At 35.8% G+C, this 15,616-nt stretch overlaps 1 protein-coding gene across 3 annotated transcripts in view; it reads left to right on the forward strand.

Moving 5' to 3' along the window:
• Positions 1-15,616, forward strand: part of NALF1 (NALCN channel auxiliary factor 1) — a 687,255-nt gene that overhangs the window by 627,758 nt on the left and 43,881 nt on the right. The window lies entirely within an intron of this gene.

Raw genomic sequence — 15,616 nt, forward strand, 5'->3', positions numbered from 1 at the left:
TTCTGATTTCTTTACTTCATCACATACAATATAACAAATACATGAAAATATTTATTTTTATTAGAGAAGTTGTGAGCTTACAAAACAATCATGCATAATATGCGTAATCCCCATACATTGGCCCTCCACCAACACCTTGCATTGTTGTGGAACATTTGTTACAGATAATGAAAGAACATCATCAAAATATTACTACTAGCCATGATCCATAGCTTCCACTTGGTATATTTTTCCATACACTCCCTACTACTAACACTGTGTATTAGTACTGTACATTTGTTATATAGTTCATAAGAGAACACTTTTGTATTTGTGCTGTTAAACACAGTTCATCATCCACCACATGGTTCATTGTGTTATATAGTCCCATGTCTTGTATAATCCACCCAAAGTGTAAACTCAGTGGCTCTCACTTTCATCACAGTGTTGTGCAGTCATTGCCATAATAAATTTTTGAACATTATCCTTAGCCTAAAGAAAAAAATCTGATACCCCCCATTCTTGACCCTTAGAATTGATATAGTGACTTCTTTGACATTGATGCAATAACATTATAGTATTGCTGTTAACTGTAGTCATAAATTGCATTAATTGTAATTTTTCCCATGCAGCACTGCTTTGATCTCTCTTAACCAGAATCTTCCATCCAAATACAATCCGCTGTCTGGTAACTCTGTTATACTGGCAGTGATGTGTGTTTAAACCCCAGGCACTCACTATTGTAAATCATTTTCCTTCCAGTTCACTGACCCTCAAGAAAACAATTTTTATGAAGGTGACTAAATCCTGTAAGTACTGTTGGAGTCATAGGTCTACTGAAGAAAAAAATGCAAGGAACTTATTTGTACATGGAAAGTAGTAAGCTTTTTATTCACTCATAAGAAATTGTTCAGTCCCAATTCCAATGTAAAGAGAAGGGCAGAAGGTGTTTTTCTTTGACGTGATCATTGAATCAGGCCACATGTGAAGGAAAACATGTGTGCTCACGTGTGTGTATGCATTTGTGTGTATGTGTGTGCATGTGTAGCGAGAGTATGGCAGTCAGAATTCAGAGGAAAATGGTGATTCTTTGATTTGGGTTTTCAGTACCTCTAGGTCATGAAAAGACTGAAAAATAAGCTCACTTTTTGGGGGATTTCCAAATGGGTATTTTAGAATCTATTCTATCTACTTACTTGATTGTTCCTCCTGCTACACTCCACCATTTAAGCTTAAAAGAAATGTTAACTGAATCTTCTTGCTTTGCTATAAATTTGATCTATTCATTTGTTTTTCCCATTTGTTCTTTTTTGTTGGTAGTAGTGTCATTTTCCACTGAGGAGCCATGAATATCATTATCTTATTAGTTATGGATTATACCTTATTTATGTAGAGATGACACATTTAGTAACAAATGTCTTCTCTGGTTTGTAAACCTCACTCTAATTTGGGATTTGTGTACTCAAAAACACATTATTTTCCATCACAATCAGTACTAAGCCACAACTAACTTTATCATTACTCTTCATTAAAAATGATCTGTAAACTTGTTATCACTTGCAATTGAATAAAAATAATTTGTTAAGATGTTTATTTTAGGGGCTATGGCAGTCAGCCCTGCATATGGAAGGAACATGCATGCTTTTTTATTTTAAAGCATTGTCTTAGACACAAAATTTATAAGCTATTTACCAATAAGGCTTTTTTTGGGCTGCTAACATATACCTAATATTCAAAACTGGATTTATCATTTATATATAGAATGATTTACATTTTATTGATATATGTAAATATGCATTCTCAAGGTAAAAAATTCTTAAACTTAAATATCCAGATTTCACGATATAAGATTTACAAAATTATATGAGGTACTTTCTCATTTTATCTTAAGTATAATTCAGGATTGTAACATACTATTACTGAGAGTAATAGTAGATATTTCCCTCTTTCTGAATAATATATAATAACCAACTGTCTACCCTGATGTTGTATCTTCCACTGTTACCAAATATACACAGTACACTTGAAGAACAGGAAATAAATTGCATTTTACTAACTTCACAGAGGTAACTGTGGAGTAGGAAAGTAAATGGAACACAAGAAACATCCAATTAAATTGTCTTAGAAAATGTTTTAGGGAGGAATACCAAATCTCTACCTTTAAACTTAACTGTCTTATTCTGACTCATGAAACCATTGTGCATGAGTGGATCGATTTCTATTTTACCAGAAACATCTTAATCTTACCATTTAAAGACATGTACTTTCTGACTTAGAAAATTACATGATCTAAGATGTTAAAAGAGTACATTTAGCTTTATCTCGATGTTTACTAAGGCAATCCAGAAACATGGAAAAGTTTAGGAAGAAAAATATTTACCTCTTCTGCTATCCCTAAAACTTGGTGAAATATTTTAGAATGCAGAGGAGGAGTTTACAACTTTGTTATCTTGCAACAAAGAATTTGATTTTCTTCATGAGATATATGTGTGTGTGTGTATATATATATATATATATATATATATATATATATATATATATATATACATTTTCATAAGATACCCAGAAATAATTTATTATTAGGAATTACATTTTTGTCTTACTTTGGCTCTAGAAACTTTGCTAAATCATACCAACCAAAAAAAGAAATAAGAGTTTTCACCACTATCATTGTTATTAAAAGTCAGCATTATTGCTCCTTATCCCAAACTCTCGTTATTGGCCCAGTTTTTATTGTTTGCCTTAAAAGTGATGTAATTCAGGTGGTTGAGTGCCTGCTTCCCATATGTACGGTTCTGGGTTCCATCCCCAGTGCTTCCTAAAACCAAAACAAACAAATGAAAACACCAACTGGCATTAGGGAGTGGATGTAACTCAGTGGTTGAGCACCTGCTTCCCATGTACAAGGTCCTGGGTTCATTCCCCAGTACCTCCTAAAAAAAAAAGTGCATAGGTGGAAGATGGGAATGAATAACATTAATTTCTAGAATGAGAAAAAAAGTTTGATTAAGAAAATAAACTCTAATAAATACAACAGGAGGGATTTGTATATACCCATTTCACTGGCTTGTCGCTGTTTGAATTCACCTTCAATTTGTGTCTGCATTGCACTTCATTCATTCATTCATTCATTCATTCATTCAGGAACTTATTAATAAGTGCTGCCAGAGATCAGCCCCCCACTATGCCCTATAGATTGGGGAGCAAAGACAGACCAGGTTCTTGCCCACACAATTAATTTTGAATTTTACCTAGCTCTTTGATAAAATAAATTGATTAAAATGCACTTGCCCAATTTAAGCAAGGGCTCAGTTTTAAATGCTTTTGCAATACAATAAGACAATTTACTTTTTTTTTTTTCCAATTTTTAAAAAGTTTGCTGATTAATTTAAACCAGGCTTCTCATAAGAACCAGAGCATGTGCAAGGTGATCCATTGGGGGTTTAACAAAAAAAACATTAAAATTATATTTGTAGTTATCTCTTACCCTATTCCTTGCAAGTATTTATGTTTTGTGTATGTGCTATAATGTACACATTAAACAATCATTCCTGTATATAATTTATAAATAAATATCTAAATAATGGATATGTGCTAAAATTTTTATATGGATGAAATAAGTACTATAAATATTTAGCAACACTCTTTTAAACATATTCAATTTAATTTCATTTCTGTGTAATTTAATATTTGAATAAGAGTTCATGTGAAAACAACCAATCACAGAGGAAGAGAGGAGGATTTAGGGTAGGAACTAGAAATACAAGCCTCCTAACTGGACAAATAGTTAGTGATAGGTAATTTTTTTTCAGATATAATTCTAGCTCATCCCTCATCACTGATATTATTACCCATGCCACCAATTTATAGGGTTGTGAGCTTGTGTTCATAAAATCATAGACATTTTGATCTTTTGAAGGATTTAAAATCTTCAACTGTAGAGTAAAACATATAGCAGCTGGTGAAATATCTCATTGAGGTATGCATACATATAACAATGGGAGTGAACTTAAAAGGGTAGAAAATGTTTGAATCACCAAAACTTAACTCCAGAAGGGATGTTTCTTGCAACTCAAAAACTACTGTACTTAAACTAGCATGAATTCATACTTGTTTACATCTCACTATCTGTGGTATGAGGTAAAAAGGATTTTGATATGGGTTGTGGGTGAAGGTTAAAAAATAATCTAAATTCCCATCATGGTTCTGTTATGTTCAGCTGTGGCGCCTTGTTCAAATTGCTGAAATTCTCTGAGCTTTAGTTTTCAAATTTGTGAAATCCCTATGATAACAAAGTAATGCATGTGAAAATAACTAGCAAACTAAATGATCTCTGTAAATATTTTATGAACTCTTTCCTTCCTGTATTCCTCTGTTCCCTTCTCCCTTGTTCTTTCTTTTTCTTTCTTGGACCACAGTCACAATTCAACCTCCACTCTATTGCTCCTCTCATGTAATTCACCCTCTCTTCTCCATAAAACCTCCAGAAACTCTCAGTCATTAATGATATCTGCTTTCTCCAAATTGAAGCACAGTGATAGTAATACACCATTTAACACATCTTACCTTGTCTCTTTTAATTTGACTGAAGCACTTTGATGCCTAGAAAAATGTCATCATGAAATTTTTGACCTGCCCTCCACTAGGTCCAAAGAGTGCTTATCTACTGTCAGACCCGTAGTGATGTCTCAATAAATAATTTTGAATTAACAGATAGATTGAATGATACCTATGAAAGCAATACTCATATAACAGTTAACTTATTTCTGTTTCATGAAAACAGGCCACAATTCTATATTCTAATTAGAATATCAAAGTGTTCACTTTGTAACTTTTTAAAATTATAAATTTTATAGGATAACTAGCACTTGATGGCAGTCAATATTGATCAGGTTTAAATAAATACCATGTTCAAAGAGCCACATAATATGTAATACTGCTACATTTCCATGGTGCTGGTTTGCCAAGCATCCACAAAAGGAGTTGTTATTTATTCCTTCTGTGCTCATAGCTATCAGGATTCATTAAGATAAAGTAGAAAACAATAATGATACCAATAGTATTAGCCACTATTTGTCAAGCATTGGCTATGTGATCAGTTAGAAGGCCTCTTGTCTATGGGGAAAATAAAGAATACAAAGAACCTACTCCATTGGAGGCAGTAGCACCTCCTTTGAAGAAAGGTAGATTTATTATTGTAATAATTGCTAAATCTTGTGAATCTGCTATTGGCAAACTGTGTTGCAATCATACATTAATGGTACAAAAATGTCCTGACAATATGGAAAAGATTTAGAACATTCAGAGATACAATGAAGCATTTTATATTCTAGTTCTATAAGATAGACAGTTTATATAATTATCCAAGGTTAGATATTTTCACTTTATTATTTCAATTTTTTCATACTTTACTTTGGTTGTATAGCAAAGTTATATATTACCTTTCCAGAGACGTTTTTGTGTGTTTCTGTCAAGGGAGGTAGTTAGAATAAGTCTCATTCTGTTGAGTTTTATGAAAAAATGTACACATCTGCACTTTGTAGTTAATTTATTGATTACTTATTATAGTTATGCTGTGTACATTGATATTTTCTAAATATACTCTATATCCTGAAATTCATTATTTTATTAATCATCAATTGCTCTGTGTTTCCTCTATGAATCCTACAAAATAAGGGAAGTCTAACAAACGTTTCCTGCTGGAGATGGACCACATGCACTCTTCCTTTCCTTGGTGACCATATTATCCCTTTGTATCCTTTTGTATGCTTAAGAGTAGTTTCAGATATCTTATCTACAGCCTCACTTTCATTTATCTTTATTCAGAAGACTGATTTCCCACTTTTGAACCCTTTTCAACCTTCTTAACTCCCTTTCATTGTGGAGCCTAAAAGTGAATTTATAATGAAGTGTTCACTTGTTGACTTTAGAAAACTACAAATTCTGACAGGATCACTCTTCTGACAGTACAGACTGAGTTTAAGTGTGTCTAAAGAGTCTTATAACATGTTATGCTGCTGCATTCCCAAGGTGTCAATTCGCTGATACCTTACAGAAGAAGCTGTCATTTATTCCTGTGCTTTTCCAATTTGGGAAAAGGCTGTTTGAGAAAATAGCATTAATATCTACTCGTGACAGAACTTGAGAAATAGCCTCCATGAGAGAATGTCCTTCCTTTCAGATGTTCACCAACCAAGGCCCTGTCATCTTCATCATTAATGTGATAATCAGGTGAAGGCAGCCCATTAAGAGACCTTTCTTGATACCAAAATGAGTCATTTATTCACTGTGAGCTTAATTCACATATTACTGTCATTGTCCATATTTATTTCTAGATGTTTTGGAAAGTCACAGGTTAGTGTTATCTGTCTCCTCAACATTTTTGCCATAATTCCAGCCAAAACAGCCTGTCCATTTTAAATTACAATTTCAAAATAAATTCTGTCCTTCTGAGGCTTTCCATGAGTCTTGTGCAATAAACTACACTTTGTTTTCTCTTTGTTGAGAAACCTTTCTCAGATTGAAACTCAAACTCATATTGTGCCTCAAGACTTGAACCATGGTATCTATTTGGAGAGAGATTTAGTTCATGAAGAGGGCTTTTAAAATGTTATTTGTTCAGGATTTATTTGGCCTCCTATAAAGGTGTTAGCTGGTCATTTGAAAAAGGATTCCAAGGATTTAATGTCTTGGAAGCTCATTGTGGGTCTCAGTTTGAGCCTCTGCTCTGCAGAACTACTCTGCTAGATCTCAGAGGCAGGTGGACTGACTCACCCTAACCAAACCACAAGGTACTGCTGTGCAAACCTGAAGGCCCTGTTACAAAATCTTCAAAGAGAATTTCATTGAAGGTAAATTTCTACCAGGTGAACCCTGGGGCACTGGGAATATAAAAATGCAGAAGGCACCCACCTTGCATTCCAGGTGTATCGAGTCTAGGAGGAAGGGGACAGACAATAAAACAGAGTCACATTTACTATAAGTACATAAGAAGAGTACACTTGGGAATCTTGAGAGGAGTTGCAAGTCAGGGAAGGCTTAGAGACAAGGTTATGTAGGATGAATAGAAATTAACCAGGCTAAGAGATATGTGAGGAAGCAGGAGGAAAGAGCATGAACGCAGGGCCAGAGAGGGCCTGACACATTTGGCGATGTACACACCATTCACGGATGCTGAAGAAGATGGCATAAGGATGGTAGCAGTGAGAGATGAGGCTGGAGGGGTAAGCAAAAAGGTCGCAAAGATCGGAGTTAGTTAAGGAGTTTGAAATTTTTCCTGAGTGATGGGAAGAGGTATTGAATGGTTTAAAGTGGAGTGGTAAAATAATGAAGGTAATTTTACAAAGATCACTCTAACTGCATTATAGAGAATGGTCTGGAGAAGTTCTTGACTGAAGTTAGAGAGAAATATCTATTACAGTAATCTAAGTGAGAGATGGAAGTGCTGGAAGTATGATAGTGTCAGCAGGAATCAAGAGGTTCAACAGATATTAGAGATACATAGGAGGTTAAATCAAAGGGCCTGGTGGATTAAACAGTTGTAGGGGAAAGCAAAAAGAGACATCTGGGATGACTCCCAGATTTCTTGCTTCTTGTCTACCTGAACAGTTAGGAAGGATGATGCCAAATTTCATTTTGGACTTGGCAGAGCCCGAGATGTTAAAGAGAATCAAAACAGAGACATATAGGAGACAGTTTATAGATCCATCAGGTGCTCAAGAGATCTGCATTAGAAATAAAGATCTGGGCTTCATTATTTTAAAGAATAATAATTGAATAGTGTCAATGGTGATTATCCAAAAAGCATGTATAGACTAAATTTCAGAAGAGACGACTAAGGGATTCTGGATGTTTGAAGATTAAAACAAGGCAAGAGCAACAAAACAACAAAAACAAACAAACGTAAATGAAGACTGAGTAGGAGTAGCCAGAGATGCAAGAGGAAAACCTGGATAAAGAGAATCATATAATCAGAGGATTCTGTATTGCAAGAAGGGATTGGTCAACAGTGTTTAAATGCGGTCAAGAGGCCAAATAAGAAAATAACTGATTTTAGCAGCTGGATGTATAGGCAAAGAAGTCAATGAACTCAGCAAGAATGATTCAGTCGAGTGGTTTGGGCTGAAGCCAAATCTCAGTAAGACAAGGGGTAAAAGAAAAGTGAAACAAGGCAGACATTGAGCATAGCTAACTCAAGAAGCTTATTAATGGAGAAGAGAGGAATAGAGGAAACTAAATGTGTTCTTATGTCATAATGAGGGCACTTTTTCCCTTGGAAAGTGCTGGAGACATAGTGACAGATTTTTCATTTAAAGCACATGCAGATCCTCTTTGGATAGGAGCATTTCTCTATTCAAGGATAGAACAGTACTTTTGCTTTTAATCATCTCCTTTGCAATCATTTGTCCGTAGACCTCCATAATACCATGTCCTGATTAGCTTGAGTTAGCCTGAGGTTTCCTGACTGATTCCTTTTCCTGTATTAGTTGAGTCCAGGCACTGCAGGAGTCACATTCCGGTTCTGAGAATGGGTGGGGTAGACTTGAAGATGTGTGGCAGTGCCAGAAAGCTTTGGAAGGCTGAAGTTCAGGGGAAAAACCAAGCAGTATAACAGGATAAAAAAAAAAATGGATCGCCCAGGAAAAATAGGAGCATTTTACCTCAGAAAGTGTAGCTGAGACACAGCTCTATACTAGGAATAGTGTGCTGAAGTTGTACGCCTTTCAGTGGGTCAAAGGGCCTGGTTCTTAACTATCCAACTCTTAATATACTTCTAGAGATGACTTATGCAGTGTTTTTTCCCCCAGTTTCCCTCTCGGACTATTATCACTATTTCCATTTCCCAATATATGAAAGTCAAAATGTACCTGGCTTTCACCCCCCACTTATAGTAATTGCTCCATGCGTTATGCATCAAAGTGCATTAGCCTGAGTCAGTTCGTGTAGCAGACTAATGCTTACATAACTATTTATTTCACCCATACACAATCAAAATTCAGGCCACTAAAGCATTAGAGCTGACAGAAAAAGATCTGATAAAATATGTCAATGAATGCTACAAATGTGAAAAGAAAATAAGTCTTTACTAACGTATGGGGGGGACAGGGAAAGCAACTTCTACTATGGAGATTGCAACCGTTTTTGCTATCTGACATGTTTTTCTTGGTAAGAAAAAATTAGTAGCCAGCATAGCATTTTTTCAGCATGCTAACATGTATTTGCAGTACAAATCTAACCGAGACATACCCAGTCCCTGCTTTACAAAGAACAAAGAAAGAGGCTCTTTATTACTAAATACTAAATATATATTTAAATTGCAACTAAACCAGGGCAAAGAGAAACCCTAAGATTTTTTGAGGACATGTAACTTAAACTGGGTTAATTATTTATTGGCATGATTTCAAATATTTGGGTTGACTCTAAAATATGGAAATATTGGGGAATAATGAAAGTAAGAGGCATATTTAAAATTAATGAGAATCTGAGCTTTATTGGAAAAATATTAATTTTAGGCTTCAGTTATTTCAAGATTATCTGCTGTGTTATAGCTGTAGTCAAATGGACTCTCCAGAAAGAGTAGTAATAATAACTGGCCCCAGGTACATGCTGAAAATCATTTATAAAAACAATACTCTGAACCATGATTATTCTGGGCACCACTTGTAACTTCTAATTAAAAAAATGGTAGGATGGCTATTTCAGGCTCATCCTTACAGCCCATAAATCACACTCTTCTGGAGTTCCATAGCTTAACTTCTTCCCATAACCACGGAGCAGGAACTCCTGAGGTTTTGAACTCAACCATATTTGCACCATAACCACTAAAGCTTTTCTGAAAGCTGAAAATTATCTTAAAAAAAAAAATCAGTCTTCATCAAGAGACTGGAAATGAGTATGCTAGATTGTTGCCCTTCCTCTCCTCACCCTTTGCTGTTTTAAATTACATCTTCCAATAGGCCACCAAAACAGAGGAAATACGGAAAAGGATGTGAACACAGAGCAGAGACTTGCGAATTTGCCTCAGGGTGAAGTGGGTAGTGGCTTATTCCAGTCCATTGTACAGAATTATAAGTGAAAGTTTCAAAGGAACAGCTCTGCAATTAAGTGACTTGCAAAATATAGACTATGTTAAGAAAAATCATACTCACTTGATGCCTTCCAAATAATATGGTGTGTTATGAAAGCCATGGCCTGGAAAGTCAGAGAGTCTCGTTTCCAGGCCTCTTCTCTTCCTCTGTTGCCATCAAATGATCTTTCTAGGTGCCAATCCCCATTTCAATATCAAGAGGCTCAGCTACATGATCTCTAAGACCTTTCTTAGGCCTCGAAAGCCACAGTTCTGTGACTCCAGAGAGCCAGGCTTTTTTCATATATTCTTCACTTTTAAGTCTACTCAGAAAAGTTCCACTCAGAGTTCCAATGAAAAACTTCCTGGCCTAGTTGTTGAGGGACCAGAATTCTATTCATTTGCTGTATAAACACTTTGTGTCTTTGTTTCTGTACTTCTAAAATATTTCCCAAACCACTCTCAGGGGTATCATGAGGAAAAAATTAACAAGTGAGAAAACACATTGGAAAAACTAACAACAACAAAAAGATAATCATTACATCTTAAGTAAATATTAGGAAAAACAACATTCCCATTTAGGCCAATTCATAATTTAGCCTTTAGTTTTTTGTCTAGGCTATGATTTGAAAATGTTTCCTCTTTGTAGTAAAATGGGCAGCTATCGAGCAAAATTTTTATATAATGGATAATCATTTCCAAAGGGCACAGAGCAGAGTGAGAGCATGAGGGTGAATATATTTTTTGAGAGGGCTTTCATGTGCATAATTAGCTGGCAAGAACATGACTTCAACAGGAAGAAAAATGTAAAACTTCTCAATGAAGGGAGTGGGGTAGATATAGTTTTTGTCATTAATTTGTCACCAGAGTCTGTGCTCTTACTTTTGCTCCTTTATAAAATTATTGTTTCCCATTATATGATCATTGATATTATTCAGCAACTCCTAGAAAAGCAATATACCTAATACTTCTCTCTAAATGAGGAGGCTAAAATAAGAAAAGTATACTGAGTATATCCATTTTACATCATGTGCTTTTGTTTGAAAATTCTATATTGTATTTTAAATTAAATCATCTTGTTTGCTCTAGCTGTGTTCCACCACAAAACATCTGCCTTTTTCAAACTCCTTCCCTCAAAGAAATTATAGAAATGAGTAGAAAAGTATCTTAGAAGCATTTATTTTTCTCATCTCCCTAACACAGGAATCCTCTTCATAGCATTTTTCACAGGAGTATCTCACAGGACAGCCTCTTTTTATTTCTGTACACCTTTTCTGGCAAAAGAGCTCTTCTTTTCAACATGCCAATATTTGCCTATTTATTGTTTTCCAGCTTGTCCTTATTATCTGATTTCACATAGAAAATAGCAACTATCAGCATATAACAGTTCTCTCAGATACTGAAGACAATAAGTACCCCATTCCTCTTTTTCTTTTTGTCTTAGTATATTCTCAGGTACTTCTCTGCTTTTCACAAAACATGATTTTCAGATTTTTACTAAACCTGGTAATTTGCTTTTCAAATCTTTTTCAAGATTAGAAAAGAGTTTTCTTATTTCCAATACAAACCTTTTCCAGTTCGCTTTGGAATATTTTAGAAAACAGAGTACATGCACTCTGCCTCTTTTTCCATAAACACATTTATACAGAGAAGAGATGAGTCTTAATTATACAAAAATTGCTCTCCAGTCTTACTCTTTTAAATAAAAATAAAATATTTCTCCCCGGTTCTACTTATTTTGTCTGCCCACACAATTTTTCCACCATTACTTTCTGATATATCTCATCCCTAGAACTAAAATTTAGAATATATGGATGAAAGAAGAAGCTTCATTGCATTTTCAAAAGTCTAGGAGTTAGTTCATCAGAAATGAAGATGCAGTGAAATCTGCCTGGAGAGGTTATAGCCCCATGAAAGTTCTGCTACTGGTTTTCTGCTAAGGTAGAAAAATATAGGACCTGATATATATTTTTTTAAAACTCACTAGTTATTTGAGTTTAAAATACTGTAAAAAAAAAAAAAAAGTGCTTGAAATAAGATTTAAAGAACCAAAAAAAGAATCTGTTCTCATTGGGCAATGCCGAAGAGCTGATTGAAAGGCGTATGGATATGTATTCCAGGAGAATTCAATATGTGGCAGTCAAGGTCTGTGAAAGAAAAGAGATTTTTTTCTTAAGGTAGAGCTCACAGGTACGGGAAGTAACGTGTTATTCAGAAGCCACTTCAATATTAATAATTGTGCCAAAGCATACTGAGAAGAAGAATGGAGAGCAGAGTTTGGCCCATAAGAATATAAGCAACTCTCTGGAATTATGCTGGAATATTCCCCGAGAGAAAACAGATCACTCTAGTTCTTAGAATCCCAGAAATGGGCAGAATGTGAATTTTCTCACAGTGAAATTTTATTATTTAGAGCATAACATGCACATATTCAACCTCTAATACCTTGAAGAGGCAATCAAAACCGGAAATCACAAAATAGACACCGGCCATTCTTAAAGTTCAGCTTATATCAGAAATGTCATGACATTTTACATAATATGTCATATACCACTATCAATGGCATTTTGAAATACATCTTCAACTCCTCCAAAGTATGGTTAAGAAATCATTTCTATGTTTTGTTCTTCTCTGACTGATGCTTCTAGGATCTTTCTGACAAGAGGACAGCACCATTTCCATCTGCCACCCAGCCACCACCCATGTATGCCCCTGGTTCCCAGTGGGAATTTAAGTATTCTTTTTTTTTTTTTTTTTTTTTTTAATTTTTTTATTTTTTATTGACTTTGTAATAATATTACATTAAAAATATATATGTGAGGTCCCATTCAACCCCATCCCCCCACCCCCCCTCTCCCCCCCCCAACAACACTCGTTCCCATCATCATGACACATCCATTGGATTTTGTAAGTACATCTTTGGGCACCTCTGCACCTCATATACATTGGTTCACATCATAGCCCATACTCTCCTCCATTCCATCCAGTGGGCCCTGTGAGGATTTACAATGTCCGGTGATTGCCTCTGAAGTACCATCCAGGGCAGCTCCATGTCCCAAAGATGCCTCCACCTCTCATCTCTTCCTGCCTTTCCCCATACCCTTCGTCCACTATGTCCACTTTTCCCATTCCAATGCCACCTCTTCTATGTGGACATTGGATTGGTTGTGTCCATTGCACCTCTATGTCAAGAGGAGGGTCAGATTCCACCTGGATGCTGGATGCAATCCTCCCATTTTCAGTTGTAATCACTCTAGGCTCCATGGTGTGGTGGTTGTCCTTCTTCAACTCCATCTTAGCTGAGTGTGGTAAGTCCAATAAATCAGATTGTAGGTGCTGGAGTCTGTTGAGGCTCAGGATCTGGCTATCACATTGTCAGTCCAGAGATTCAAATCCCCTAAATATATCTTAAACCCCAACATTAACTGCACCTCCAGCACATTGGCATGAAAGTCTTATGAAGGGAGATCCCATCTGAGTCCAGATTCATCACACATAAACACCATTTCCAAAGAGGGGCCATCTGCCCTGGTAGTTAACCCCATCGGCCATGACCATAACTCCCGTGGGTCTCTTTAGCCCTCAAAGGAACCAATATCTGGGGGTTGTATCTGCTTTATCTGTCTCTCTGACTCTGCTCAGTTGTGCATGAGGGCAATCCTTCTGCCAGCCTCCAGACTCTTTTTTAGAAGCTCGTAGCCATATAAACTCATTTCTCCTTTCCATTTCCCCCTTACTTTAGGTCAAACAGCATTTTAAAGTCATGGTATTTTATGTAGACATGGATATTCTGCTGATCCGCATTGAACCTTCCGTATAAGGTCATTTTCCAGTTGCATCATCAGTTGGTAGTTGATAGTGGTCCCTCGTTGCCAGGGAGGCTCATCCCCGGGTGTCATGTCCCACGCTGGGGGGAAGGCATTGCATTTACATGCTGAGTTTGGCTTCGAGACTGGGGGAATTTAAGTATTCTTAGAGGTTGCCTCAACTATTCTAGAAATTTTCTAGTACAGTTCTTCAGTGTAAACTTTTATGTTAAGACCCGTTCAAATCACCTGTAACAGTACTAATTAAACGTACGTTTTCCTAACAAGATATATAGTGATTTTGTACCATTAATAACTTAGCAAATAAAATTACTTTGGGCTATTTAAAGGAGATCTGAATTTCACATTTATCCCATTTTACTATATTGAGGTACTTTTGATCAAATAATAAAACTTTATTTCATTTAATAAACTTTAATTAGTAGTTATAAGTAAGTACTCAGGCCAATCTTCCTTATCAAACGGTCTTTTACTTGGAGAATGCAGTGCCATGCTGATTTCATGTTAATCATCAAACTCCCTTATGATGTCTATACTTCCACATAAATTCTTCTAAAAACATTTTTCAGATTAAGCATAACATAATTATTAAGATCACGGGATTTGGAATCTCTACAGAACCTGGATTTGAATTCTGTATTCTCCACTTCCATTACTTATTATTCCTATGCAAACTGTGACTAATATTTACCTTAAAATTATATGGAAAAAATATGTAACTTGTTTAAAACTGTGCACAGAACAGAATATGATTTTGATACTACTAGGCATGACCTCTTGGTAAAGAAACATTTTCATTTTTCGTTCTTCTCTGACTGATGCTTCCAGTCTCTTTTTGACAACAGGGCAGCACTACTCCCAACTGCCACCTATACAAGACACTTAGCTAGGTGGGACATGTTTGACAAAATACTGTCTAAGTAGTATTAATTCTGGAAACAGACAAATGAAAGCCCTCAGTGCCAAGGATCTGGAAAATAAACTCTGAATCTCAGCAATCTATAATGTAGATCATCTTATTTAAGTTAGATTCAGCTTGTTTTCTTATATTAGGAAAAGTTTTTAGATTCTTCCTAAAAGTCTCCAAACACTAAAGGGATACATGAACTCAAGACCCTTGCCCACTGTTTTTAAATGAAATAAATATTTCAATATCAATATGGCTCCCACATTGTTCCAAGGTTCAAGTTGTTCTGCTGAAATCTCCCTCCTCCTACTCCTAACCACACCACAGAGTATCATATCTAATCTACGTTGGGGGGTTCTGGGCTTTTGGACAATGAGATTGTCAATGCGTTTGATATGAGTCATAAATGTAAATGTTCATTTCTGCTTGCTCTGTGCCTCTTGAAGTTCAAGCCCTAACTGGTGGGAACTGTTTTCTCACCGCCTGCTGGGTCATCATTGTAAAGGAGTCAGCACCATCTAGTGTCCGTTGGAAGCACAGACAGTGGGACTCCATGCACAGAAAACTGGAAAGACTAGCTAGCTGACCTTGCACATTGCAGTAAATAACTACTGTATATCAAAGCAGTCAATTATTCCTTTTACTTTATATATTGTTGGATTTACGAAAAAAGTGGTCCCCGCTTAAATCCATTGTTTTTCAAGTGAATTATATCTAATCTAAAGCCTAAATGCCTTTTATATTTTATTAAAGGCTCAATCAAATAATGTTTTGCTCCTATGGCAAAGACTTTCGTTGCTACATTTTTATCACTTGCAGCTGGCATTGTGTAAATAT

Source organism: Dasypus novemcinctus, chromosome 15 (assembly GCF_030445035.2).
Source record: "Dasypus novemcinctus isolate mDasNov1 chromosome 15, mDasNov1.1.hap2, whole genome shotgun sequence".
NCBI classification, from domain to species: domain Eukaryota; kingdom Metazoa; phylum Chordata; class Mammalia; order Cingulata; family Dasypodidae; genus Dasypus; species Dasypus novemcinctus.